Source organism: Erinaceus europaeus, chromosome 3 (genome assembly GCF_950295315.1).
Source record: "Erinaceus europaeus chromosome 3, mEriEur2.1, whole genome shotgun sequence".
NCBI lineage: Eukaryota > Metazoa > Chordata > Mammalia > Eulipotyphla > Erinaceidae > Erinaceus > Erinaceus europaeus.
Window position 1 is genome coordinate 97,500,292 of NC_080164.1, and position 10,804 is coordinate 97,511,095.

A 10,804-nucleotide genomic window follows, 5' to 3' on the forward strand; every position below is an offset into this window, starting at 1 on the left:
TATCCTGCTAGACTGTCATTGAGAATAGATGGAGGCATAAATACCTTCTCAGAAAAGCAACAGTCGAATCAACTATCACTAAACCTGCTCTGAAAGAAGTTCTGAAAGGTCTCCTATAAACTGTCTGACCACCATAAATACGGCATCTATCAGAACACTCTAAAAATCTACAAGAATGGCTTTAAAATATCTTCAGTCTTTGATATCAATAAATGTCAATGGCCTGAATTCACCTATTGAAATGCAGAGAGTAGGAAGATGGGCCAGAAAACACAACCCAACAATATGCTGTCTACAGGAAACCCACCTAACTCAACAAGACAAACACAGACTTAAAGTGAAAGGATGGAAAACTATCATACAAGCCAATGGCCCACAAAAAAGGGCAGGAACAGCTATTCTCATATCTGACACAATAGACTTTAAAATAAAAAAATTAAAAAAGATAGGGATGGACATTACTTTATGCTTTGAGGTTCAGTCTATCAAGAGTACTTAACAATTATTAACATCTATGCACCCAATGAAAAGCCATCTAAATACATCAAACATCTACTGAAAGAGCTACAGCAATATTTCAATAGCAACACAGTCATAGCAGGGGACTTCAACACCTCACTCTCTCAACTTTACAGATCATCCAGGCAGAATATCAATGAAGACATGAGGGAGCTAAATGGGGAGATAGATAAAGTAGAACTATTGGACATTTTCAGAGTCATTCTCCCCAAGAAACTGGAATACACATTTTACTCAAGTCCACATGGGTCATTCTCAAGGATAGACCATATTTTAGGTCACGAAGAGAGCATCAGCAAATTCAAGAGCATTGAAATCATCCCTAGCATCTTCTCAGGCCACAGTGGAATTAAACTAACACTTAACAGTCAACAAAAGATTAGTAATAGGGAGTTGGGCAGTAGTGCAGCGGGTTAAGCACACGTGGCATCAAGTGCAAGGACCGGCTTAAGGGTCCCGGTTCAAGCCCCTGGCTCCCCACCTGCCAGGGAGTTGCTTCACAGGCAGTGAAGCAGGTCTGCAGGTGTCTATCTTTCTCTCCCCCTCTGTCTTCCCCTCGACGACATCACACAATGACGACATCAATAACAACAACAACAATAATAACTACAATAGTAGAAAGCAACAAGGACAACAGTAAGGAAAGTAAATAAATAAATATAAAAAAAATTAGTAATGCCCAAAATGTGAAAGCTCAACAATACCTGACTTAACAACTACTGGGTCAAAGAGGAAATCAAGGAAGAAATCAAAATGTTTGGAGAGTTCAATGAAAATGAAGACACAAGCTATCAAGATTTGGAACACAGCTAAGGCAGTACTGAGAGGGAAGTTCATAGCCATACAAGCATACATTAAGAAACAAGAAAAAGCACAAATAAACAACCTGATTGCACATCTTCTAGAAGAAGAAGAACAAAGGAACCTTAAAGCAACCAGAAGGACAGAAATCACTAAAGTTAGGGGAGAAATAATAACATTGAAAATAAGAAAACTGGGAGTTGGGTGGTAGCGCAGCAGGTTAAACACACATGGTGCAAAGAAAAAGGACCAGGGAAAGGATCCTGGTTCAAGCCCCTGGCTCCCCACCTGCAGGAGACTCACTTCACAGTTGGTGAAGTAGGTCTGCAGGTGTCTATCTTTCTCTCCCCCTCTCTGTCTTCCCCTCCTCTCTCCATTTCTCTCTGTCCTACCCAACAATGACGACATCAATAACTACCACAATAAAACAAGAACAACAAAAGGGAATAAATAAATAAATATTTAAAAATAAGAAAATAAGAAAACCATATAAAAGATCAACAGAAAGTAAATGTTGGTTCCCCAAAAGAGTGAACAAAATCGACAAACCTTTAGCCAGACTCACAAAACAAAAAAGGGAAGACTATGCTTAGCAAAATAAGTAGAGATGAAAGAGATGAAAGATAACTACCAGATGGTTTCACACACATGTGGAATCTAGAGATCTGATTTACATGAACTTGTCAAAAAAATCTAAACAAAACAGAAGCAAGCAAACTATTTTTTTGTTCCATTTTTATTTCTTTGAGTTCTGTCCATACAGTCTTCCAAGGGGGCTGTACCAGTTTGCATTCCCATCAGAGTAGGGATTTTTAAAATTTTGTCATATGAGGAAAGAATTACAAGGTAGAAATTGCAATGAATAGAAATATTAGCTATAATTTCATAGATGTTCTATTGCAAAGCTAAAGGTGAGCTGCCTTCCTGCAAACTACTAACCGTCCTTCTTTGTAGCTTTTTTTTATTTACTTATTTTCCCTTTTTTTGTCCCTTTTTTAAAATTGTTGTTGTAGTTGTTGTTATTGATGTCATCATTGTTGGATAGGGCAGAAAAATGGAGAGAGGAGGGGGAGAGAAAGATAGACACCAGCAGACCTGCTTCACTGCCTATGAAGCAACTCCTCTGCAGGTGGGGAGCTGGGGGCTTGAACCGAGTTCCTTACACCAGTCCTTGCGCTTCGTGCTATGTGCTTGCCTTTTCTTTTCTTTAGCTCTTTCTTTTCTTCACCTTTCACTTTTCAGATTTACAAGTGGGTGGGAAGGAACATTATGGTCCCATACATTTTCTCGTTGAGCTAGATTTATAGCTATCATCTATACAGGGCTGACTCATAGCAGGATATTTAGTGCTCTCTTCCGAGTTTCAGATTGTTATATCCAGCTAGTTGCCTACTCATTATCATCTAGATGCTAGAGTTATGGGATTTCAGGGTTCAACACTTGCAAGTCCAACCCATAGCTGTCATGCTTAGTACCTTTCAATTCTGATAGTTCTAAGGAAAAGGACGAGGCTAGTGCATCTTACTTTGCCGTGCATCCTCTAGCCCCTGCAATCTCTCTCTCTCTCAAAGAAAACATTTAAAAAAAAATATTTTTATTACCTTTATTTTATTTGAGAGAGACATCCAGAAATTGAAAGGAAGGGTGAGGTAGAGAGGGAGAGAGACACCTGCAGCCCTGCTTCACCAATTGTGAAGTTTCCCCCTGGGTGGAGACTGGAGGCTCAAATCCTGGTCCTTGCGCATTGTAACATGTGTGCTCAACCAGATGAGCCACCACCCAGTCCCCTCCTTTACTCTGTTACATTAGTTTTACTTTTTTAATTCTCATAATCCCTCCTTATACAGACATCTACCACACTATTTCTATTTTTTATATTTAATTATTTATTCCCTTTTGTTGTCCTTGTTTTATTGTTGTAGTTATTGTTATTAATGTCGTCATTCTTGGATAGGATAGAAAGAAATGGAGAGAGGAGGGGAAGACAGAGGGGGGAGAGAAAGATAGACATCTGCAGACCTGCTTCACTGCTTGTGAAGTGACTCCCCTGCATGTGGGGAGCCGGGGTCTCAAACCGGGATCTTTATGCTGGTCCTTGTGCTTTGTGCCACCTGCGCTTAACCCGACTTATTGCCCGACTCCCAGTAAATGATTTTTATATAGTAGTCCTCTCTTTTAATTAAAACTCCAGACAGTGGTTTTGTATATGGTTGTTTAAGTGATTGATCTTAAACACTAACTAAGTTATTCTGTTTGGGCCTATAATTATATTGTGGCCTAATCACAAAGGGCCTCAAAATCCCAGTTAGGCTGGTTCTGACTGTTCCTGTGGGATTGCTGCAGGTACCCATTTTTAAAAATGGCTTCCCATAGAAGAAAGAATCTAATCAGGAGGGTAGAACTAACCATGTGTCTCCATTCTTGGGGACTGCCAAGGTTCTGGAGAAGGCTTGCAAGTTAGAGTCACCCTTCTCCACGGGAGACATGGGAGAGGGAGTCCAGGAAGTCCCAGGGGAAATCTCCGCATCTCTCAAGCTCTACGATCATGGTCATGAGGAACCAAGGTGTGGCTCAGAGCACAATGTTCCAGAGACAGAGAAACTGTCTCATGAAAAAAGAGTAGAGGTTTGGGAAGCCTCTTCATAGAGGAAGGTCGCCCATGGGGCGGGATCTCAGAAAAATAATAAGAGGGGAAAAAAAGAATCACAGTGCCTTCATAAAATATGAGGCTGCAGAGAGCCAAGGCCGTATTCTTATCTGGGGGATGAGCGGGTTAGGCTCCATGTTGGGCTCCAAGATGCTTGGCTAGTTTCATCAGAGAGAGAAGAGACCAGGAACTCATGGCTGAGCGGGAATGCAATGCAATGCCTTTATTGATCAGAGACAACAGTTTTTATATATCTCTTTAACTGGAAGTGGCAAGTGGGAAAAGGAAATGCCTAGGAGGGAGTCTGGCTGTAGCGCAGTGGGTTAAGCGCAGGTGGCGCAAAGCACAAGATTCGGCATAAGGATCCCGGTTCGAACCCCGGCTCCCCACCTGCAGGGGAGTCGCTTCACAGGTGGTGAAGCAGGTCTGCAGGTGTCTATCTTTCTCTCCTCCTCTCTGTCTTCCCCATCTCTGTTGTTAAAATTTTGGAGGCTCTTGCCGGCCTGGCTTGCTTCACGGGCGGGTAACAGAGACGCGGAGACAACGGCTGGGCAGGGCAGCTGTATTTCTTTATTCAGGAACAACGATTCATAAACTAAGACAAACTAATCACCAAACAGAACTCCGCTGTCTCTTTGTGGCGGCGCAAGCACTCTTTCTTTTACTCTCGAACTCAGGAACCCTCTCCCTTACTCTTGAACTCAGGAACTCACTCGTACTCTGGAACTCTGGAACTCTCGTATTGGGGAACCCTCTGAAACTCTTCCACTGTGGAACTCTCTCTTACTCTGTAACCCAGAAACTCTCTAACTCAGGAACTCAGGAACTCTGTCACTCTCCAACTCAGGAACCCTCTGACTCAGGAACTCAGGAACTCTGGCACTCTCGAACTCAGGAACTCTCGGACTCAGGAACTCTCTCCCGGGGTTCCTTGGGGCGGGGCCAAGCAGGCCCGAGAAATTAATTGGACTGATCCAATTCTCTTGGCGGGGGGGAGGGCTAGAACAAACCAATGTAAAGCATACGACACTCCTCTCTCCATTTCTCTCTGTCCTATCAAACAACGACAACAACAATAATAACTACAACAATAAAACAACAAGGGCAACAAAAGAGAATAAATAAATAAAATAAATATTTTAAAAAAATCTTTAAAAAAATGTATTAAAAAAAAAAGAAAATGCCTAGGAAAGGAGGTGGATAGAAGAAAAGAGCACAAAGGTTTCTATCTAGGTTTCTAGCTTCCATAGCTGCGAAGGCTCTAATCAATGGGATAAACCAATACCCTGCAGGCAGGGCGAGTCTCAGGTAAAACAATGATTATGTAAATAGACCATAGTATCAATGATGGAGCAGGGTGTAATGCCCAACACTATTTTTTATATTTAATTATTTATTTATTCCCTTTTGTTGCTCTTGTTTTATTGTTGTAGTTATTGTTATTGATGTCATCGTTCTTGGATAGGATAGAGAGAAATGGAGAGAGGAGGGGAAGACAGAGGGGGGAGAGAATGATAGACATCTGCAGACCTGCTTCACCACTTGTGAAGCGACTCCCCTGCAGGTGGGAAGCCAGGGGCTCCAACTGGGATCCTTATGCTGGTCCTTGCGCTTTGTGCCATCTGTGCTTAACCCGCTGCGCTATTGCCGGACTCGCTACAGATATCTACCAATGTTATTTTCTCATTCAGGATTTTTTCCTGTCTTTTCTTGGGCCCCTATTAACAATTCATTCTCTATAACTCAATACCAGCACATATCTGGGACCTAACCTTCAGCAATCTATCATCTCTGTTATAAAGGTCCAGACTCAAATGACTTAAATTGCCACCCCCAATGTAAGTTTCTCGGTGGTAGGGGTTCTATTTATTTTTTTATTATCATTTGTATTCTAAGGTATTTTTTTTGGAGGGGGGGAGTCATCAGCAGGGTTTCATTGCTCCTGGATAACTTTCTCTTTTAACATATCTTAAAATATTTATTTATTTTTGATAGGGCAGAGGAAGTTGAAAGGGGGAAGAGGAAGAGATAGTGAATGAGAAAGAGAGGCATATGCAGATCTGTTTCACCATTGTGAAGCTTCCCCCCTGCAGGTGGGGATCAGGGGCTTGAACCTGGATCTTTGTGCATGATAATATATGTGCTTAACCAGGTGTGCCACTACCTGGCCCTTCCTGAATGGGTCTTTCAGATAGAGACAAGACACAGAGGTAGAGATATAGATAAAGAGAGAAAGAGGAAAGGAAGAAGAGAGAGAAAGAGAGAGAGACAGAAAGAGAGAGAGAGAAAGGGAGAGAGAGACCACAGCATTAACACTTCCCTTCAGTTGAACCCAAGCCTGAATAGCACGCATGGCAAAGAAGTGCACTATCCCAGTGAACTATTGTGCTGGCCTCTAAGTTAATTTCTTCTGTTTAAAAAATATTTAATTCTTTATTTATTTGCTTTTATTGCCTTTGTTGTTTTATTGTTGTAGTTACTGATGTTGTTGTTTTTGGATAGAGCAGAGAGAAATGGAGAGAGGAGGGGGAAGACAGAGAGAGGGAGAGAAAGATAGACACCACCTGTGAAGCGACTCCCCTGTAGGTGGGGAGCTGAGGGTTCAAACTGGGATCCTTACACCAGACTTTGCACTTTGTATCACCTGTGCTTAACCCACTGCGCTACAGCCTGACTCCCTAATTTGTTTTCTTTTTAAACCATTATTTAATTTAAATAAATAAATAAACAAATGTGCCTCTAGGGTTATCTAGGGACTTAGTGCCTGTACCACAAATCCACTGTTCCTAGAGGCTATTTTTTCCCTTCTGTTGTGTTTGTTGTTTTAATCATTGTTGTGGTCATTATTGTTGTTGTTATTGATGTCGTTGTTGTTGGATAGGACAGAGAGAAATTGAGAGAGGAGAGTAAGACAGAGAGAGGGAGAGAAAGCTACCTGCACACCTATTTCACCACTTGTGAAGAGACCCCCTTGCAAGTGAGGAGCTGGGGGCTCAAACTGTGTGTGCTTAACCTGCTGTGCTACTGTCCAGCCCCCCAAACCATTTCATTTTTTAAAATCAATCAATCAATCAATCAATCAATCAATCAATTTTAGATGCAGAGAGAAATTGAGAAGGAAGGAGAAGATAGAGAGGGAGAGAAAAAGAGAGATACCTGCAGACCTGCTTCACTGCTTCTGAAGTGTTCCCCTGCAGGTGGGGAGTTGGGGCTCAAACTTGGGTCCTTGAACATGGTCATGTGTTTGCTTAACTGGGTGTATCACCACCCGGCCAACAGTTCATTTTTTTTTTTTAAGATTTATTTTTGCAGCTGGGAGATGGTGCAGTGAATAAAGTATTGGCCTTCTAAGCACAAAGTCTTGAGTTTGGTTCCTGGCAGCACATGTGCCAGAGTGATGCTCTGGTCCTTTTCTTCCCTATCTCTGTCTCATGAATAAATGTATATGAAAAAGGGTTTTATTTGATTCATGATATATTTTATGTATTTGTTATTATATATTAAAATTTTATTATCTTTATTTATTGGATAGACACAGTCAGAACTAGAGAGAGAAGGGGGAGAGAGGGAGGGAGACAGAGAAACTTATGTTGCTTTTCCCCTGCAGGTGAGGACCAGGGGCTTGAACCTGGATCTTTGTGCTCTGTTACTGCTCAACCAGGTACACCACCACCTGCCCCCTTATTTTGTTTATTATTATTGTTATTATTATTATTATTATTATTTTACCAGAGCACTTCTCAGCTCTGGCTTATTGTGCTGGGGATTGAACCTGGGTCCTCAGAGCCTCCGATGTGAGAGTTTGTTTGCATAATCATTATGCTATCTAACTCTATCTTAAATACACACACACACACACACACACACACACACACACACACACACACACACATATAGTATTATCATATGAGAGAGATAGGGGGAGAGAGAAAAAGTGAGAATCCGGAGCCCTATTCTGTCACATTCAGTGATGGGGATTGAACCAGGAACCATACAAAATCTGGACTCCACGAACAGTTTTCTCCCCAGTCACTATGTTCTAAATGCTTGACACAAAGCAGACATGTATGAAAAACATACTATTGAATAAATTGCTGAATGAATGCATGAATAAAAAGAGAAGGAAGCTACCTGTGACAGACTGAACCCAGGCCCTTTCAGATATCCCTGTCAACCAGAGAAGCATGAAGTTCTTTGAAGGCCAGTCATGTGACTGGGACAAAGCGATTTCAAAATAGTGCTATGGAGGATAAGTTTGTTACTCTTGTGTGTCAACTGTCCTGATCACAGATTAAATGACAGTTTATCTGAGAAAGGTTGACCCAGAAAACCATCCTACAACATGCATGAGAGAACCCAATCAAAACTAAAAATAGGCTTCTCACTGGAAGTGGAAGTACTTTCTTAAGGATTCAGTCTCTTTCCTTGCAACATCTATTCTTATGGAACTTTTAACTCTTTTTATTTTTTGTGATTATTGTTTTTTTTGTTTGTTTCTGTTGATTTAAAAAATTATCTTGGGAGTTGGGCGGTAGCGCAGTGGGTTAAGTGCGCATGGCACAAAGAGCATAAGCATAAAGATCCCAGTTTGAGCCCCTGGCTCCCCACCTGCAGGGGAGTCACTTCACAAGCGGTGAAGCCGGTCTGCAGGTATCTATCTTTCTTTCCCCCCTCTGTCTTCCCCTCCTCTCTCCATTTCCCTCTGTCCTATCCAACAACCTATCCAATAATGAAGATATCAGTAACAACAGTAATAATAACTACAACAATAAAACAACAAGGGCAACAAAATGGAATAAATAAATATATAAATATTAAAAAAAAACTCTTTAAAATTATCTTTATTTGATAGACAGTCAGATATCAAGAGGGAAGAGGGAGATAAAGCGGAAGAGAGACACCTGCAGCCCTGCTTCACCACTTGTGAAGCTTTCTCCCTGCAAATAGAGACTGGTGGGCTTGGTCCTGGGTCCTTGCCTGCTATAACATGTGCTCTCATTTTTTAAAATTATTTATTCCCTTTTGTTGCCCTTGTTGTTTTTTATTGTTGTAGTTATTATTGTTGTTGTTACTTATGTCATTGTTGTTGGATAGGACAGAGAGAAATGGAGAGAGGAGGGGAAGACAGAAAAGTAGAGAGAAAGATAAGCACCTGCAGACCTGCTTCACCGCCTGTGAATTGATGCCTCTACAGGTGGGGAGCCGGGGGCTTGAACCGCTGGTCCACGTGCGCTTAGCCCACTGCCTGACTCCCATAACATGTGTTCTCAATGAGGTGTGCCATTACCCTGCCCCTTAACCACTTTTATTGAACTACAGAATCTCACAATGATATTGCTGAGACTTGATCTGGTCAGCCAACTCATTATAAAATGAGGAAGTTAAGTTTAGAGAGACTTGGTCACTGTTCTGTGGCAGGTGTTCTGTGGCAGAACTGGGAAAGACAACCTTCTGCTCATTCTCAATAGTTTGACACCTACCTTCATCTATAAATTATATTCTTGTGGTTCATCCAAATGAGAGGATGGAAACTTGGGTTTATTTCTCATTTCTTAGTTATTGTTGTTTTACCTGAATACTGCCCAGCTCTGGCTGATAGTGGTGCTGGGGATTGAAGAGAGCCTCAGGCGTGAGAGTCTTTTGCAGAACCATTAGGCTCTCATTCTTACTCTGGTTCATTATCAAAATGAGAAGCAGTCTGGACAGGGACTAACCACGCAATGTGTAGGTGAAGGGCACTGGAAGGGAAAGTACATCTAGCTCTGACTTCTTCATGGTAGCTTTGGCTGACTCTCTAGCAGCATACCCATCTCTAAACGATTGCAAAATAGATTGTTAATACTGGCTTCAGGTTTCTGGGAAACTCCTTTAGCTCAGTTTCTGGCACCTGGTGAAAAAAAAAAAAAGAAGAGGTATTGTTCACTTCCATTCCCATTTAGACTCATATACATTTGTGGGAAATATCCTTTAAGTGCACACAGTCTGGAAGCAGAGTAATTACTTAGGAGGGGAAAACCCAACCCGACTTTCATAACATACATTCTCTCTTTAAATGCTAATATATTTAATCAGGCTGAAGTCACTGTGAACCAGCTGAGCCTTTTTCAGTGACTTTGCCTGTCTGCTCTCTGGTCTATTACTCATAGGGTTTACAGTTTAATATCTGAAGCAAACTTAATTCCCTTACTCCCAAATTCTTGTAACACCCAGCCACTCATAATTATTTGGAGGCCTTTAATATAAGAAGGCTGAAGGAATACAGAAGAAATTCTATCACTGTGGCATAAAAATTGTTCTGAGCTAGAATGGAAAAATTTTTTGAGTTCCTGAAATCTTACCTGCTTAAAAGCAGAACTTCACAAAATAATTCAGTAGTCAGAAATCCCCTCCTCTGGAGCAACTCTAACCAGGTACACCCAAAGGCACTTTCACAAAACTGTCTGACCACCTCTGAGGACCTGTTTATCTCCCATACCATGACTTTCTCAGTCTGCCTCAGATTCTACTTCTCTGAGTCACATTCCTTTCTAAAATTCCATATATCTGTGAGTAAAATCCACATTAAACATTATTTTATTATTACCACCAGGATTATTGCTGGGTTCAGTGCCAGCACTATGAATCATCCTTCCTGGTGGCCATTTCTTCCTTCCTTCCTCCCTACCTTCCTTCTTATTTTTCTACTATTTTATTTGAGAAGATAGAAATTGAGAGGGGAAGGAAAAATAGAAGAGATAGACAGAAAGATAGACGTCCCCCCCACCTGTGGGGAGTGGGGGCTCAAACCTAGTTCCTTGCTAAAAGTCTACATTTTATCTTACTAATTTGTTTCTTGAC